This window comes from Lissotriton helveticus, chromosome 9, assembly GCF_964261635.1.
Source record: "Lissotriton helveticus chromosome 9, aLisHel1.1, whole genome shotgun sequence".
NCBI classification, from domain to species: domain Eukaryota; kingdom Metazoa; phylum Chordata; class Amphibia; order Caudata; family Salamandridae; genus Lissotriton; species Lissotriton helveticus.
In genome coordinates this window covers 1178838230-1178853560 of record NC_136070.1, presented here as the reverse complement: position 1 = coordinate 1178853560, position 15331 = coordinate 1178838230, and the positions used below count along the sequence as shown (strand labels likewise).

At 44.9% G+C, this 15331-nt stretch overlaps 1 protein-coding gene across 1 annotated transcript in view; it reads right to left on the bottom strand.

Moving 5' to 3' along the window:
- The window catches only part of CHL1 (cell adhesion molecule L1 like), a 524527-nt gene extending 510482 nt beyond the window's left edge, over window positions 1-14045 (bottom strand). Inside the window, exon 1 of the mRNA XM_078661653.1 lies at window positions 13843-14045. The gene's annotated coding sequence lies outside the window, so the exon portion shown is untranslated. The remainder of the gene's footprint in view (window positions 1-13842) is intronic.
- Window positions 14046-15331: the final 1286 nt, after the last annotated feature.

Below are 15331 nucleotides of genomic sequence, written 5' to 3'. Positions count from 1 at the left end.
AATAATATCGAGGGACAGAATATCGACCATCAAAAATATCGTTGACAAAATATCGACAGTCAAAATATCGAGTTTCTATCTACAAACAGGTAAGTACAAAAATATCGAGTTAAAAATATCGTTTACAAAAATATAGTTGTAAAAAATATCGTATTTACTAAAAACAGTGTTAAATTAAATTAATATTAATAATTAATTACTAAAATATACTTAAAATTACTTAAATTAACTTATAATAATTAAATAATTAATGAAAGTTAAATAAATATTTTTTTCTTTCATATTTATTAAAACATATATATATATAGTAACAAAATATAATAAAATAATACCCAAAAACTGAAAACTGACCCTGAACCCTAAAAATACCCCTTTACCCAAAAACCCAAAACTGACCCTGAACCCTAAAAATACCCCTTTACCCAAAAACTGAAAACTGACCCTAAACCCTAAAAATACCCCTTTACCCAAAAACTGAAAACTGACCCTGAACCCTAAAAATACCCCTTTACCCAAAAACTGAAAACTGACCCTGAACCCTAAAAATACCCCTTTACCCAAAAACCCAAAACTGACCCTGAACCCTAAAAATACCCCTTTACCCAAAAACCCAAAACTGACCGTGAACCCTAAAAATAAAAACAATTTTTTTTACTATCTATATTATATACTTACATATTTTCACTTTCTATATTATTTACAGTCGATATTACTTCACTTACCTTAAAAACGATATTTTGGCTGTCTATATTCTGTCCTGTCGATATTTTGTCCAAACGATATTTTTGACTCGATATTCTGTCCAAACGATATTTTGGAGTCGATATTATGTCTGTGCACCATCCCAAACAATGTATCCCACTGGTGGGGTGATAGGAATGCCACGCTTCCAAGTGTTAATTCCTAAATTGCAAACATGGTTGATAATTTTAACCCCTTGCCTTCTCATGACGGAATCACGCCGTCATGAGCCACGGGTGGCGTGTGCTCATGACGGCGTGGTTCCGTCATGCCGCTGCCGCTCCACCCACGCGGCATTAATTCCCCGCCTGTGCGGGCAAATTAATGAGCGGGCGGGGCCATGAGGGAGCCACGCCGTCATGAGCACACGCCGCCCGTGACTCAGGACGGCATGGTTCAGTCATGAGCACGGCGGCGCCGTGCTCAACCCCCGTGCCGCGGCATAATTCGGGCTGCGGCGTCATTCGCGCCACGGCCAAGGGGTTAAAGATGAAGGTATGAGAGGAATAAACCATGAAAGGGGAGTTCAACCAGGAAGGGGATAAATGAGAGACAGACTTTTTTTTGAAAGATGGTCCTGTGGCTGTCTATATGGGTAGAGTCAGACAAAGTCTGGTTTGAACTTGTTACTAAGGATCTTTTTATTAAGGGAAAACTTGACTATAAACAAAAAAAAGGACGAATGCATGAGAAGGATAAGCTGGAGCATAGGACACACCACAGGCAACCTTCTATTTCTAGACACTTAGGTTGAGTTGCCACGGGAAGCTTTTTTAATGGCACTTAGATAGAAAGATGTTTGGATTTGTCCAGATTTATCTGCGCTTCTGGTAGAGGCTGGTGTGAAAAGTGCTCCAGATGTAGGGGTGTTTGCAAATTGTAAGCCATTCTTGGAAAGCGGAAATTCTACAAAAGTGGATCCTCTGGGTCTGATGGTTTCTTTTTAGACACATGGGGTGTACAAGAATGAGGTGGATAAAATCCATCCTATATCCCACCAGTGGTTGGTGGAGATTCTGTTACACGTTTTCTGAGATTGAACGAAACGCCTAACTACACCGGAGAGTTCTGGGTATTTGGAACCAGCTAACAGTGAAGTGAGGTCTAGTTAGGTGGATACTATTTTCTTGGTTCTCAGAATATGGCTGTCAGAGACAATCTGGACAACAAGGAGAAGCCCTTTGGTGAGCTGTCTGCCTTGCGGCCAGCCTGCTCTCGCTCAGTTGCCTGGGTTGCCAGTTCTTAAGTAGCACAAAATATTTTCAGACTATATGTCTCTTGACCTGAAATGACTTTCGTGTTAAGCACCATTTGATGCCTGTTACCTGCGTCTGTGTCCTTATGATTGTTTTAATCTTCAGTAGGGCTGGATTTACCTGCAATGTTGTTCTCTCCTCTTGCAGTGTGTAGCTTGCATTTCGGCCATCAGAGGAGGCTGAGATGTAGCAGCTTATGTGTGATGCAGGTCAATTGAACGTCAGCTCTGCCATGACAAAGGGAGCCAATGCAGTTTCTTCGGAAGTGGAGTTAAGCGGTCAGACATTTTTCCATATTTGATGAGGCGAGTTGCCACATGGAGAGGGGCTCTGAAGGGGAGCCACAAACGATTTAGGGAGATCTGAGAGTAGGGCATTGCCTCGTGGAAGTGAAAGAGAAGTAGGGTATGTACTGCTGTTCTGGAGTTAGTATGAGTATTCAGAATTTGGAAGAAATTAGGCATTATGATTGTAGGTTTGGGTTTACGATTCGACAAATACAAGTGTAGACTTAGTGTACAGCTTAATGTCAGGGGTTTGAATGTTAAATCTTATTTTTAGTTATTTTCTTTGGAAGGTCTCCCAGGCTTAAGTTTAGGAGTGAAGGATTAGGCTTAATGATTAAGGGGCGCATGCATCATTTGAAATTGCGGTCACAAAGGGGTAGATTCACAGAATCTGCCCCTTTGCAACCGCAATTTTTGCATTTGGGATGCATGATCTCCAATGCAATAATGGCAATTTGTGATTGCATTTAAGGAATCGCAAATTGTGATGCCATAAATGCAATGCAAGATTGCATTTAAAATAGCGATTTCGCTATTAAGAACCGCTAAATACCGATTATTTCAACCTGATGGTATTTAGCGGAGTTTGAAAAATGCACTAAAGTGCATTTTTCAAAGTTTCTGGTTACACACACACATCCATGGGGCATCTGTATGCGCAAGATGGGTGCACATCACATTTTATGGGGTGCAACAGGGTGTACTTTTGACATCCTTGCATCCTTGAAATTGCATGCGCAATTTGGGAGTACCTATTGGTACTCGCAAAATGTGCATGCAATTTCCCATTCATTCCTAAGAGCCTGTAGGTCCATAGGAATTAATGGGAACCTATTCCATAATTGTGACTTGCAATTTGCGAGTCACAATTAAGGAATGTTTTGGAATCGCTATTTTTTTAGCGATTCCTACATGCATAGGCTTTTGCGAGCCCTCAATTGCGATTCCTTATTAATCGCAATTAAGGATTTGCAAAAGCCTACCTTGATGCATGAGCCTCTTAGTCTAGCTTTCAGGGGTTATTATTAGATTTAGGGACTCAGACTTAGGACCTGATTGAGATCTTGGCAGACAGGTTACTCCGTCACAACGGTGACAGATATCTTGTCCACCAAAATATAAATCCCATTATATCCTATGGGATTTATATTTCGGCGGTTGGGATATTGATCACCGGTGCGATGGAGTAAATTGTCCACCAAGATCTAAATCAGGCCCTGTGTCTTCTAGATTTAATTTTAAACTCCGTGGTTGAGGTTGAGTATTAGAGGTTTCTGCTTGCTTATAGATAGGTGTTTAGGCTAATTGATTTACACACTGGTTTGATAATTCAGTTAGCTTTAGGGCTTCAGTTTGCTACTGTTTATTCTGTGGTGTTCAAGGTTAAAGCTTTAGACTTATGTTCAGGCATTCCATATTGAAGGGCTATAACTAATTATGATGAAAGAGAGGGCTTGTATTTAGAAGGTTAAAGAACACTTGGTTTTATTCATTTACGGTCAGATTTAGGGGTTATATCAGGATTATTTGTTTATGTAGTTAAAATTACACATTTAGAATTGTTTTCGATAATAAAGATTTTGTTTTCTGTTTTAATTTAGGTGTTAAATGTAAGTGTTGACACAGGGATTATGAGTGAATTCTTAGTTTCATGCTTATAGATAGTCAGAGTCATATCTGAAGATGGATCCAGACCAGAGGGACTAGATTTAGGTATAGACGGAATAATACTTTTAGGAAACTAGACATTAGGATTGGATTTAGGATTAGGATTATATTTTTAGAGGGTTTAGATTCTGTTTCATATGGAAGCGCTGATATCTAGATTTAGAATAATAAAAAAGGTTGGGGGGTTAAGAATGAAGTGTATGGGTTAGGATAAGTGTAAGGGTTTAATGGCTTTAGAGTAATCTTGTATGATTTATTTTACAAATTGTGGATTAGCTTTATGTATTTATGACTGTAGACGAATGCTTTGCAAGGCTGAATTAGCCCTAGAGTTTTAGGCTTGTCTTAATGATGTAGATGACATTTGCTTTAGCTTAAAGGTTAGCCTTGGCTTAGGCCATGTGGCATGGTTTTGGCTTTAACATAAAAAATGTGTTAAATGAGGCCTTAGAAGGTTGGTTTACTTTTCAACTGATTGGCTACTAGGCTTAGGTTAAGCTAGGTTTGTCTTTAGGCTATGCTTATACTTTGTTTTCGGCCTGACTCTAATACCACCATAAGTGATGTTTGTCTGAAATCAAATAGCAGCACATAAGAGGTCCATAGGAGAAAAGTAAACAAAAATGTTTGTCCTAATACTTTGTCCAATTGAGTCGGTCCAAATAATTGAAGCTCGAAAGACCCATATTAATCCTTAGCCAAGTGAGAGTAGTAGAGGATAATGGCAGAATTTGGAGAGAAAGCTAATCCACAGGATCCTATGGTATATTAGGAGAATGGTCTCAGTGAAGTTCAATTGCAGACCAACTTGGAAGAAAGGAATTCTAACATACATAAAAACAATTTAGACATCACCAACAAAAGTCTCTAAGTACTTGAGATTTTAATTAGCATCACACACAATTATGAAAAAATCAAACAATTAGAAGTCGTATGAATCAAAAGATCATAATATTTGGTGCTCAGAAGAAAGGAAGGGGGTGAGTGTTTGTGAGGGTTGCGTGATGGTGTAGAGGAAGGGGAAGGTAATGTGTTTTATATACATTCAAAGATTGTAGAACCTATCCCGCCTATTATTTGGCAAATGCATTTGGGCTAAACATAACAATCGGTACAGATATACAAATCTCGGTCACCTATGTTTAATATATAATAAAATATGTTGATGTTTCGACCCTTGTAATCATAAAGGTGATTCCAGCCTTATCGGGGTCTTCATCAGGACCTTTGGGACACAAGATGGTTAGAGGAGGGCTCTAGTAAGGAGGGATCAGCATTACTAACGTGCTATTTTACCTGCCTAAGGCTGTAGTAGGCGCGCAGCGCTTCTGCATTTTAAAACTTGCCGTTTTTGCTATTTCTGTTGTTTTTCTGTTATTTGCCCTGTTTTTATGATCGCCGCCGCGCCCACACACTCGCATCATAATTGGGCCCCCCACCGCTTTTAGAGCGGAGTTATTTCAATTTTGGTCGCTCACTCGTGGCGCCTGGCCGCCATATTGGGGCTGCTGTTTTACCAGCGCTCCACCTGATCCAGCGCTCTAGTGCTCCGTTTGGGAGACCAGGTGAGGCTGCATTTAAAGCTCACTCCCTTTCGCGCAGCGGAGACGCGCAGCGGTGGCGCCTGACTCACGCCTGAGTCAAGCCAGAGTCCTGCCCGTCTGCGCCCGTCTGCGCCCGTCAGCGTCCCGGAGGCGATCGGCGCGGCGGGGGGGGCTCTGATACCAGGCATGTGTCATACAGGGTTTTCTGTGCTGTGTTATACGTCTGGGGAGCTTCGCGCTCTCTGTAATCCAGCCAGTGGCTGTTGCACTGTCTTCCCTGGGCGCCACCGCGGTAAGTCCATCTGCCCTGCGTGTGGCTGGTGCCCCTCCCGTACCTTGTTATTGCCTCCTAATAATAACAGCGCCAGTGTTGGATATCCTTGCATGCTACTAAACACGAGATCGGCGGGTAGACATGCACAGGATATTTTTGAGCTTCTGGATACGTTAAAGCCTCTCTGTCTGATGCTCACCGAGACGTGGTGGGGCGAATCCTCCAATCCTGATGTCGCCATGGCAATCCCGCCTGATTATAACGTCTTCAGGAAGGATAGAGCCAAGGGAAGGGGTGGTGGAGTGGCACTGGTGGTGAAGAAGGGCACGCCTTGTGCTATCTTGCCAGTGGACGACATCCGCGGCTCTGAGACCCTTGCTTTCTCTATCTCCCTGGCACCGCACCAATCAGTCAAGGGATTATTGGTCTATAGACCTCCTGGTCCATCTGGTACGTTCTTTGAAGATCTTGATTCCGTGCTGCTGGGACTGGCCCTGAAAGCGGAACATTGCATTGTGGCTGGGGATTTCAACTTCCGGTTGGATGATCCGTCGGACCCTGCCGCTACCAAACTTTCAGAGGCTATGACCCCGCTGGGACTGATCCCTAATTTGCAGGGGCCTACGCATGACAAGGGGCATACTCTGGACCAGGTCTTCTCGTCATCCCCTCTTGAGGTGATAGAGATCATCCCGGTACTGTGGTCAGACCATCTGCTGGCAAAATTCTCAATCAAAGGCACAGTTAAAGCGGCTGTTGCTTTAGCACAGCAGCAAGGTCGAGTCCATAGGGCTTACCATCGAGTGACCCCTGTGATGCTGGCCCAGGCTGCCTTGGATCACCCCTGCCCCATCTCAGGCGACTTAGAGAAGGATTTGGAGTCCTTGCAGGCGTGGCTGGTAGACAGGCTAAACGATCTTGCCCCGGAATTGACCCCCCGCTTGACACCAAAACGGGTCTCTGCTCCTTGGTTCACCGCAGCACTGTCCGCTACGCGGCAGCAGTGTAAGGTGGCCGAAAGAGCCTGGCGGGCACAATACGACACAGGGGCTAAGCTGACTTATAAGATGGCGGTTAAGGCCTACCACCGGGACATCCGCCTGGGGAAAAAGGCCTATTTGGCAGGGAGGATAGAGGCCGCCTCCAACTCCTGTAAGGAGATTTTCTCCATTGTGAGAGAATTTACATCCCCACGGTCTAATACCTCGGATGAGAGACCAGCTGATTCCTGGGCTTTGGATCTGGCGAATTTTTTCACTAGCAAGATCCAACTTATACAGGACTCCTTTCCTTCGGTTGTACCCGTGGGGCTGATTAACCATGAGGCTAACTTGTCCCCTCTGGCCTCGCCAATTCCGACGATGGGCGTGTTTCCACCTATCTCGGCCCCTGCCTCTCTAGTACTCATGGGCAATCTTAAATCGGGCTCGCCGCTGGACCCGTGCCCCGCTAAACTTCTGGCAAAAATTGCGGAAGTGATTAATCCGCTGGCGAACCCGCTATTGAATCTCTCGCTGAGCCAGGGAGTGGTTCCGCAGGCCTGGAAGCAGGCAATGGTCATCCCGCTGCTAAAGAAGCCTGGTCTGGACCCAAAGGCCCCAGTCAACTACAGGCCTATCTCTCTGTTGCCGGCTCTCACGAAAATTGTGGAAAAGCACGTTCAAACGGTGCTTTCCAATTTTCTAGAGACAAATGAGATTCTGAATGCCACCCAGTCAGGCTTCCGTCCAAATCTCAGCACTGAGACCGCGCTCCTCGAGGTATCAGAAACCATTAAAGGGGTTCTGGACACCGGGGGCAAAGCCATGCTGGTGCTGTTGGATTTGTCGGCGGCTTTCGACACCGTCCCCCATGATGGCCTTCTCGCAAGACTCTATGAGATAGGACTGCGGGGGACGGTGCTCAGCTGGTTTTCCTCCTTTCTAGCTGGCCGCCGGCAAACGGTCTGGGCCTCGCCAGATTCCGCCGTTATGCCGCCTCTGGGAGTCGGGGTCCCACAGGGCTCTATTTTGAGCCCAACCCTTTTCAACATCTTTATGACCCCTTTGGCGGTGCTGGTGGAGTCGTTTGGGGCCCAGATCGTATCCTACGCAGACGACACCCAGCTCCTCTTCTCATGTAAGAGAGGAGGAGACTTTGACGGGGAGAGTATCCGGGATTGCCTTGGGGCTGTTTTTCAATGGTTCCAACTGAACAGCCTCAAGTACAATTCCGATAAGTCCGAGGTACTCTTCTTTGGGTGTGACACGGAGCCAGACTGGCAGGCTTGGTGGCCCATTAATATGTTCCCGCCGTCTTGTTCATCCCAAATGGCGAAAAACTTGGGGGTCAAGATGGATAAGGGGCTAACATTGAAATCCCAGATCCTCGGGGTGTCGGGCATGTGCTTCGGCCTCCTTAGGATGCTGCGGAGGTTTCTTCCCCTTTTATCTGAGGAGCACAGGAAGCTGACTGTGCAGGCCCTGATTGGCTCGAGGCTAGATTATGCTAACATTCTTTATTTGGGCCTGCCAGAGTATCTGCTGCAGCGGCTCCAAGTGGTGCAGAACGCTGCTGCAGAGCTATCTTCGGCTTGAACAGACGCGCCAGTGCAGCAGGCTTGCTGCAGACTTTGCACTGGCTTCCAATCCGCAAACGGATCGCCTTCAAGGCTCTGACCTTGGCCTATAAGGCCCTCCATACGGTTGGAGCAAAGTACCTCCAAAAGAGACTCGCATTCTACCACCCGGCCCGTTCTCTGAGATCGGAATCCCTGTTCTTGGCGGTGGTCCCGCGAGTGAAGAGAGCTCGCTTGGGAGGTCGCTCCTTTACACTACTGGCGCCACAGTTGTGGAACTCTCTGCCACTCACTCTTCGGGGAGCCACCAGCCTACTTGCTTTTAGAAAAGGTCTTAAAACCTGGTTGTTCACCCAGTAGGCTATATTAATTTGGATCTGCCCTTTTATTTTTGCTCCATCTCTTTTAACTGTGTTATGTTATTGTGTTGTAGTCCTCCTTACTTAAAGCGCCGGGACACTCTTTTTGAGTAGCCGCGCGCTATACAAAAATAAATATAACATAACATAACATAACAGAGGGGGAAAGCACCAATGTAAACCAGCTTGATTAATCCGGCTGTGTATAAGATTAAGGGCCCGTGAGCTCTGTAAATAATAGAAGTAACCAACAGTCTGTTGTTGGATGTGGTTGGTGCCTGGAGTGCACCTAGGAATCCGTGCAAGATTGAATTAGTAACCTGACGGTGGCTCTGTGATGAATACCGGAAACCATAGGATCCAGCAAGACATTCAAGGTCTCAGAAACAATTTTCTTTACCCATCTTTTTTGAGTGCATGAAGTGATTTATATGAGCTCCTTGCTCATTATATCAATTCAATTGCTAGTCTTTTATTGCTAGGACTTTGAAAAAAAATTACCCTTGCTTTCTTATAAGTTTTCTTACTGTAGATGACAAACATAAATGTAGAGGAGGGTCCTGTGGGAATACAAATTGACCTAAGCAGGTAGATAATCAATATTATTTGTTTTTAAATTGTATTTATTAAGATATTAAAAAATATTTTTAAAATAATTTCAAATCACTACATGAATAATAACACAAACATGAGATACTCATAATACATGGGATAAAGTACCCACTACCATACAATATAAGGAAATTGCAAGTCACTAAGGGGTTCCATGACCATTTAGACATATTGCCATTTCAGACATACAATGTCTTATGCACTGCTTGCACCGCATTCAGACCTGGATGTGCAGCGCCTACCTGAAGCTCAAATAAAACAAGACAGAATTCCTTTTATTTGCCAATAACAACAAACAAGATACAGTAAAACCTTGATTGCTTTGAATCCCCACTTTAACAGGATGCTGAGTCACTTGGATTCTCCCTGGGCACCAACTTCACCCTCCAAAAACACACTGGCCTGGAAACAGCTTTCTCTCTTGCAAAGAAAGTCTAACATTTCTTCCAGAAAACGACTTCACAATTGCTATTTAAGCCCACATACTCTGGCATCTGGATGGTGGTAATGGCCTACTCTACAGCTACCCAGGAACCATACTGGCACGCCTTAAAGGCATTATATACACCAAAGCATATCCCATACCGAGTCTGAAGAAATATGATCACATGACTCCCATCCTGATGGAACTCTTTTGGGTTCACTTGCCAGCCTGTGACATCTCCAAAACAGGCTGCATCATTTACATAGCTATCGCAAGAAACACACCTCCCCTGCTATCTTGCAGACAAGCTCCCCATCTCTGGTGGTCCTCGGCACACGTGCAGCCACATATTATTCATTGGACAGCAGAATAAGAAGTGTAAAAAATAAAAAACAAGATAACAGGCCTTTTTCATCTCTGCACACAGGATCTGAAAAAAAATCACATACCCATCAGGAACGCCCAAACAGTGCTTCAATTTAGGAAAGAGTTAAACATTCACCTCTTTAGAGAACCCTACATCACAATAAACATCATCCTTTCACTTTCCTCTCCTATTATTCGTTGACGTTATGCTTGACTTTGACCATGAACAGCGCTCACCAGCATTTTGGCTAGGTTTGTGGATTAGAAATATCAATCACATACATATCTGGAACACAGAGGTCACATGCAATATCATTAAATTGTATGGTAGAAAGTATTTTATTCCTTATAATAGTTGCTCAAAGAATACCTCTTCCCACAAACATCTTAAGCCATTGTTACATACCGAACGGACAGCAGAAAGTATCTTATTCCTTATAATCAGGGTCACTGGAATGATGCAAATTTGCAGCTGCTGAGTGTTCTACCTAATTATGGATTTGCTGTATTTGTCACATAATCCATTATCTACTGCATGACCTGCTGAATTTAACAACAAAATGTTTCTAGCTCAAAAGGATCAAAAGTTGATATAAACATGGCAACCAGTGTTGCTGCAAAGAGGAAGGCCTATTGCAGAGGTTGACTGCTCACCTTTCTGCTCCTTATTGCTCTATTATGGTGTCAAACTGTTACTAACAAGGAGAAATATTTGCCCAGATAGTGTTAACGTGTAAAAATACCAAAACAATGAAGTGATATTATTACAAAATGTGCCACATTGCGCTGTATAATTTGCTTTTGTTTGTGCATAAATTAGTCAATCCTGCCACATAATTTTGTCCTCTCCTGTAGTATAATTCAGTGACCCTTCTTATAAACATTGGCCAAAGCATCACTCTTCCCACAAACATCTTAAATCCTTGTTGCCATGTCCCTACACATGAAATAGAATGCGTGGCTGCAGGCCTAAAGAATAAAAAAGCAATCTGTAGTACAAACTTAAACACACCAAAAAGCAGTTCGCAATTTGTTACATGATACATTTGAATCAGTTTAATGTAAATCACATTTAAAAAAGGCTATAACTGAGAATGAATAGTAACATGATGAGAGATTATTTTTCTTTGCTGTAATGAACTATGTGCAGACATGAGCAAATTGCCATCAATTAATGTGCATTTTAGGAAAGAAATAGATCAGAAGAAGAATAAGCCAGCTCCCCTTTACTGCAGCTGAAGCAAGCTCAGGACCTGCTTTTTATCTTGGCTGCTGGCCCCAGGTAGAAGCATATAATGTCACAACTCAACCGTAATAACTTGTTACAGTTGAACAGTTGCATCTTTTCGTTATTACAGGCAAATAAGCAGGTCACAAATCTAATATAATACGTAAGTTAGAGACATGATTTTATACTGGGGTTGCATGTTTTAAATATAGATCGATAAATAATGGTTACATGAGCACATAAATGCACAAAAATAAATTCTATGCCTTCTTAATTCAGGCATCCTCATTCTAGCGGGCGAAAGCACACACGAGACAGACTAGGCTTTAAAAGATACTTCGCCTTAAAAAACAGAAAAACAGTTTCTACCAGTGTTAACACGGGCACTAACACAGGGCACTTTTCTCCCATTGCGTTAGTATTTCCAGCAAGGTGAAGTCCCGGTGGAATCACACCTGTCTGCACGGAAGTGACCACACCTGTCTGCATGGAAGTGACCGCACCTGTCTGCTTGGAAATGACCACACCTCTCTGCTTGGAAGTGACAACACCGGTCTGCATGTAAGTGACCACACCTGTCTTTCAAGGAAGGGACCATACCTGTCTGCATGGAGGTGATGACACCTGTCTGCATGGAAGTGACCACACCTGTCTGCATGAAAGTCCACACCTGTCTGCATGAAACTCCACACCTGACTGCATGGAAGTGACCACACCTGACTGCATGGAACGGACCACACCTGTCTGCATAGAAGTGACCACTTCCTGTCTGCATGGAAGTGACCACACCTATATGCATGGAAATGACCACACCTGTATGCATGGAAGTGACCACACCTGTATGCATGGAAGTGACCACACCTGACTGCATGGAACGGACCACACCTGTCTGCATAGAAGTGACCACTTCCTGTCTGCATGGAAGTGACCACACCTGTATGCATGGAAATGACCACACCTGTATGCATGGAAGTGACCACACCTGACTCCATGGAAGGGACCACACGTATCTGCATCGAAGTGACCACACCTCTCTGCGTGTTAGTAACCACACCTGACTGCATGGAACGGACCACACCTGTCTGCATAGAAGTGACCATTTCCTGTCTGCATGGAAGTGACCACACCTGTATGCATGGAAGTGACCACACCTGTCTGCATGGAAGTGACCACGCCTGACTGCATGGAAGTGACCACGCCTGTCTGCTTGGAAGTGACTAAGCACCAGTCTGCATGAAAGTGACCACCCATATCTGCATTGAAGTGACCACACCAGACTGCATGGAACGGACCACTTCCTGTCTGCATGGAAGTGACCACACCTGTATGCATGGAAGTGACCACACCTGACTGCATGGAAGGGACCACACGTGTCTGCATCGAAGTGACCACACCTGTCTGCATGGAAGTGACCACACCTGACTGCTTGGAACGGACCACACCTGTCTGCATGGAAGTGACCACACCTGTCTGCGTGGAAGTAACCACACCTGACTGCATGGAAGTGTAGAGGGATGAGCACGCTTCCTCCAAGCAGTAGTGCAGAGATATAGGGCCTACTAGTCAGCACAGCCAACTATTCCCACCTCGGTCTCTTCCTAAAGAGTAGGATCAGTCTGTGGCGAAGGGGGGCTCTGCGTGCAGGGCCACGAGCTGCACACATTACCCGCTGTCCCATTTCAGCGGTGCTAGGCTGCACGGCGGTTGCTTTGTGGAATGGCTGCTAGTGGCTATTGCTCCCCTCTGCCCCACCCGCTGCGGTGCAGTGAGTTGAAATATTGGGGGTAGCGAACAGAGCGCCCCTCCCCCATGCTCAACAAAGTGGGGGTAGACGCGTCACTATGCAGTGGTGCAAGCAGGCAGTGTTCTCTATGCTGGCCACACACGCGCCTTCTGTCTCCGGCTTGGGGTGCCAGGCTGGGGGGAAACCAAGGCTCGCGCTGCACCGCGGATGGTTCAGAGCCTACGGAGAGGTGGAATGTGATAGAGGTGCAGAGCGTTGCAGGGGGGATGATGTCGGAGCAGTGCTGTGAGTGCTGTTCTCTGGGGAAAGATGGCCCAGTGCGGCTGGTGCCCGGAGCTGCACGGTGAACTGATGGAAAGTGTAAGCAGCGCCGCAGAATGATGGAGCGGCGCGGGTAGTGCTGTGGGATGGAACTAAATCAGTGCAGTGAGCTCTCCGGTATGTGCGGCGGTGGTTGAGAGATTTTGGAGATGCGCTTCCCCGCCGCCCTCCGCTGAGCCCTGCGAGCTGCCCACGGAGCTCTCCTTGGTCCTCTCCGAGTGCACCAGCTCCCACAGCCCCGAGCAAAGGGCGAAAAAAGTACTATCTGCAGTTTACGCAAGTTTGTGATAGACGAGCGCGCGTCAGAGCAGGCGCTTGACCGCTGCCCACACCGCGCCTCCTTCACACCTACACTAACAGGTCTGCAGTATGAGCAAGGAGTACCAGGGAAAACACTGTGCAATCTTCATGCAGGTGATACCCCCCCCCCCCCTTCACCCCCACACTCCCCCGTGTCCTACCTCGCGACGCGTCTCCTCTTCTTTTCATTTCCCTGACCGTCTGTTGCAGGTGATCTTCCCCACTCCAGGGGCGGTCTTTACGTGGATGGGGGGTCTCGCCCTCCGTCGCCTTACAGCCCTTTGCACAAGTCCCGGCGTTTTTTTTTTCTCTCTCCCCCTTCTCCCAGCCTTTCTGGCAGCGCTTCGCTTTCCTTTAGACTCGACTCATGCCTCACACAGAAGCAGTGCCTGTCAATGAGCATCCAGCTGTCTATCACGGCCTTAGCCCCGCCCCCGCTGCTGGCTCACTCTCAGTAACTCTTTCCTGCCCTCACGCAGCAGCTGGTGGGACTGTGCGTTCCGCGGGAGTGTGGCTCTCACACACCGCTGACGTCCCGAGCTATCCATCGGATTGCGGATTTCTGCTCCACTGAACGACTGACCTTTAACACTGCTGGTCTAACATATGCCTATATATCGAGTTCGTACATCAGATATGCACACTTTTCTTTGAATTGATTGCGTGGCCTTGCAATTTAACCATTTCAGTACCAGGATGTTTGTCCTCAGAGGCTGCATATGCTTTCGACATTTCTAAAGATTTTTTTTAATCTAGCCCCAATCAGGATTTTTTACAGGTGCATCCAAAAATTATGAATGTTTTTTTAGGAATTTTTTAGCAGTCATTCGTGGATTACTTTATTTTGCTGTCAGCTATTACTCCGGTTCACTGTGGGAGGTAGCACAAACACATACTTTCTGCTTAACATGCATCACATTTTCTAATGATAAGTGGCAGACAGGTTTTCGCCTGACAGGCTAGGCAAGAGACCTTAAAGAAAATATATTTCTTTTTTGCATGAAGTTTCGAAAAAATACTTTTCTGTAAAACCCACATTATGCAGAGGCATGTCAGGGTGGAAGGAAAGTCCAAGTATTTGTGCATATTTTAAACTTTTTTAATTTACGAATTTGTCACGTTCAAAATATTCTTTTCAAAGCAATTTTGTCAATTACTTATAAATGATTAAGGCTCCCTGTTTTCCGTTTTTACTGATTCATACAGATAAATACAGACCGAAAACCATTTATTTTCGTGTCTGTATTTATGTTTAAATATGGATAAAAATGGAAATTGGGTGCTTTTTGAGTGATTCTAAACACACTTTGCCATGACTGCCAGGCTAATAACTGTGTGAATTGATAGGTAAGGGGGTTACAAAAAGGAATTTTAGTAAAGACGCGTAAACAACCGTAGATATGCACAAGGCTGATACTGAAATGTGCATATTTTCATATAAGTGCATTGATTTATCTTCTGCGGGTGTTCACATCACTGAAACCTGTTGGGCCTTAAAGCATGACTGCATAATTATTGGTTAAATAAATGTGGAACTATACCAGTTTCAGCTTTTTTCCCCCACAAAATCCATAATAAATATGGATAAATACAGATAAAGTTGCCAAAAAATTAAATATGGATAAATACAGACGGAAATGTCAAAATAAT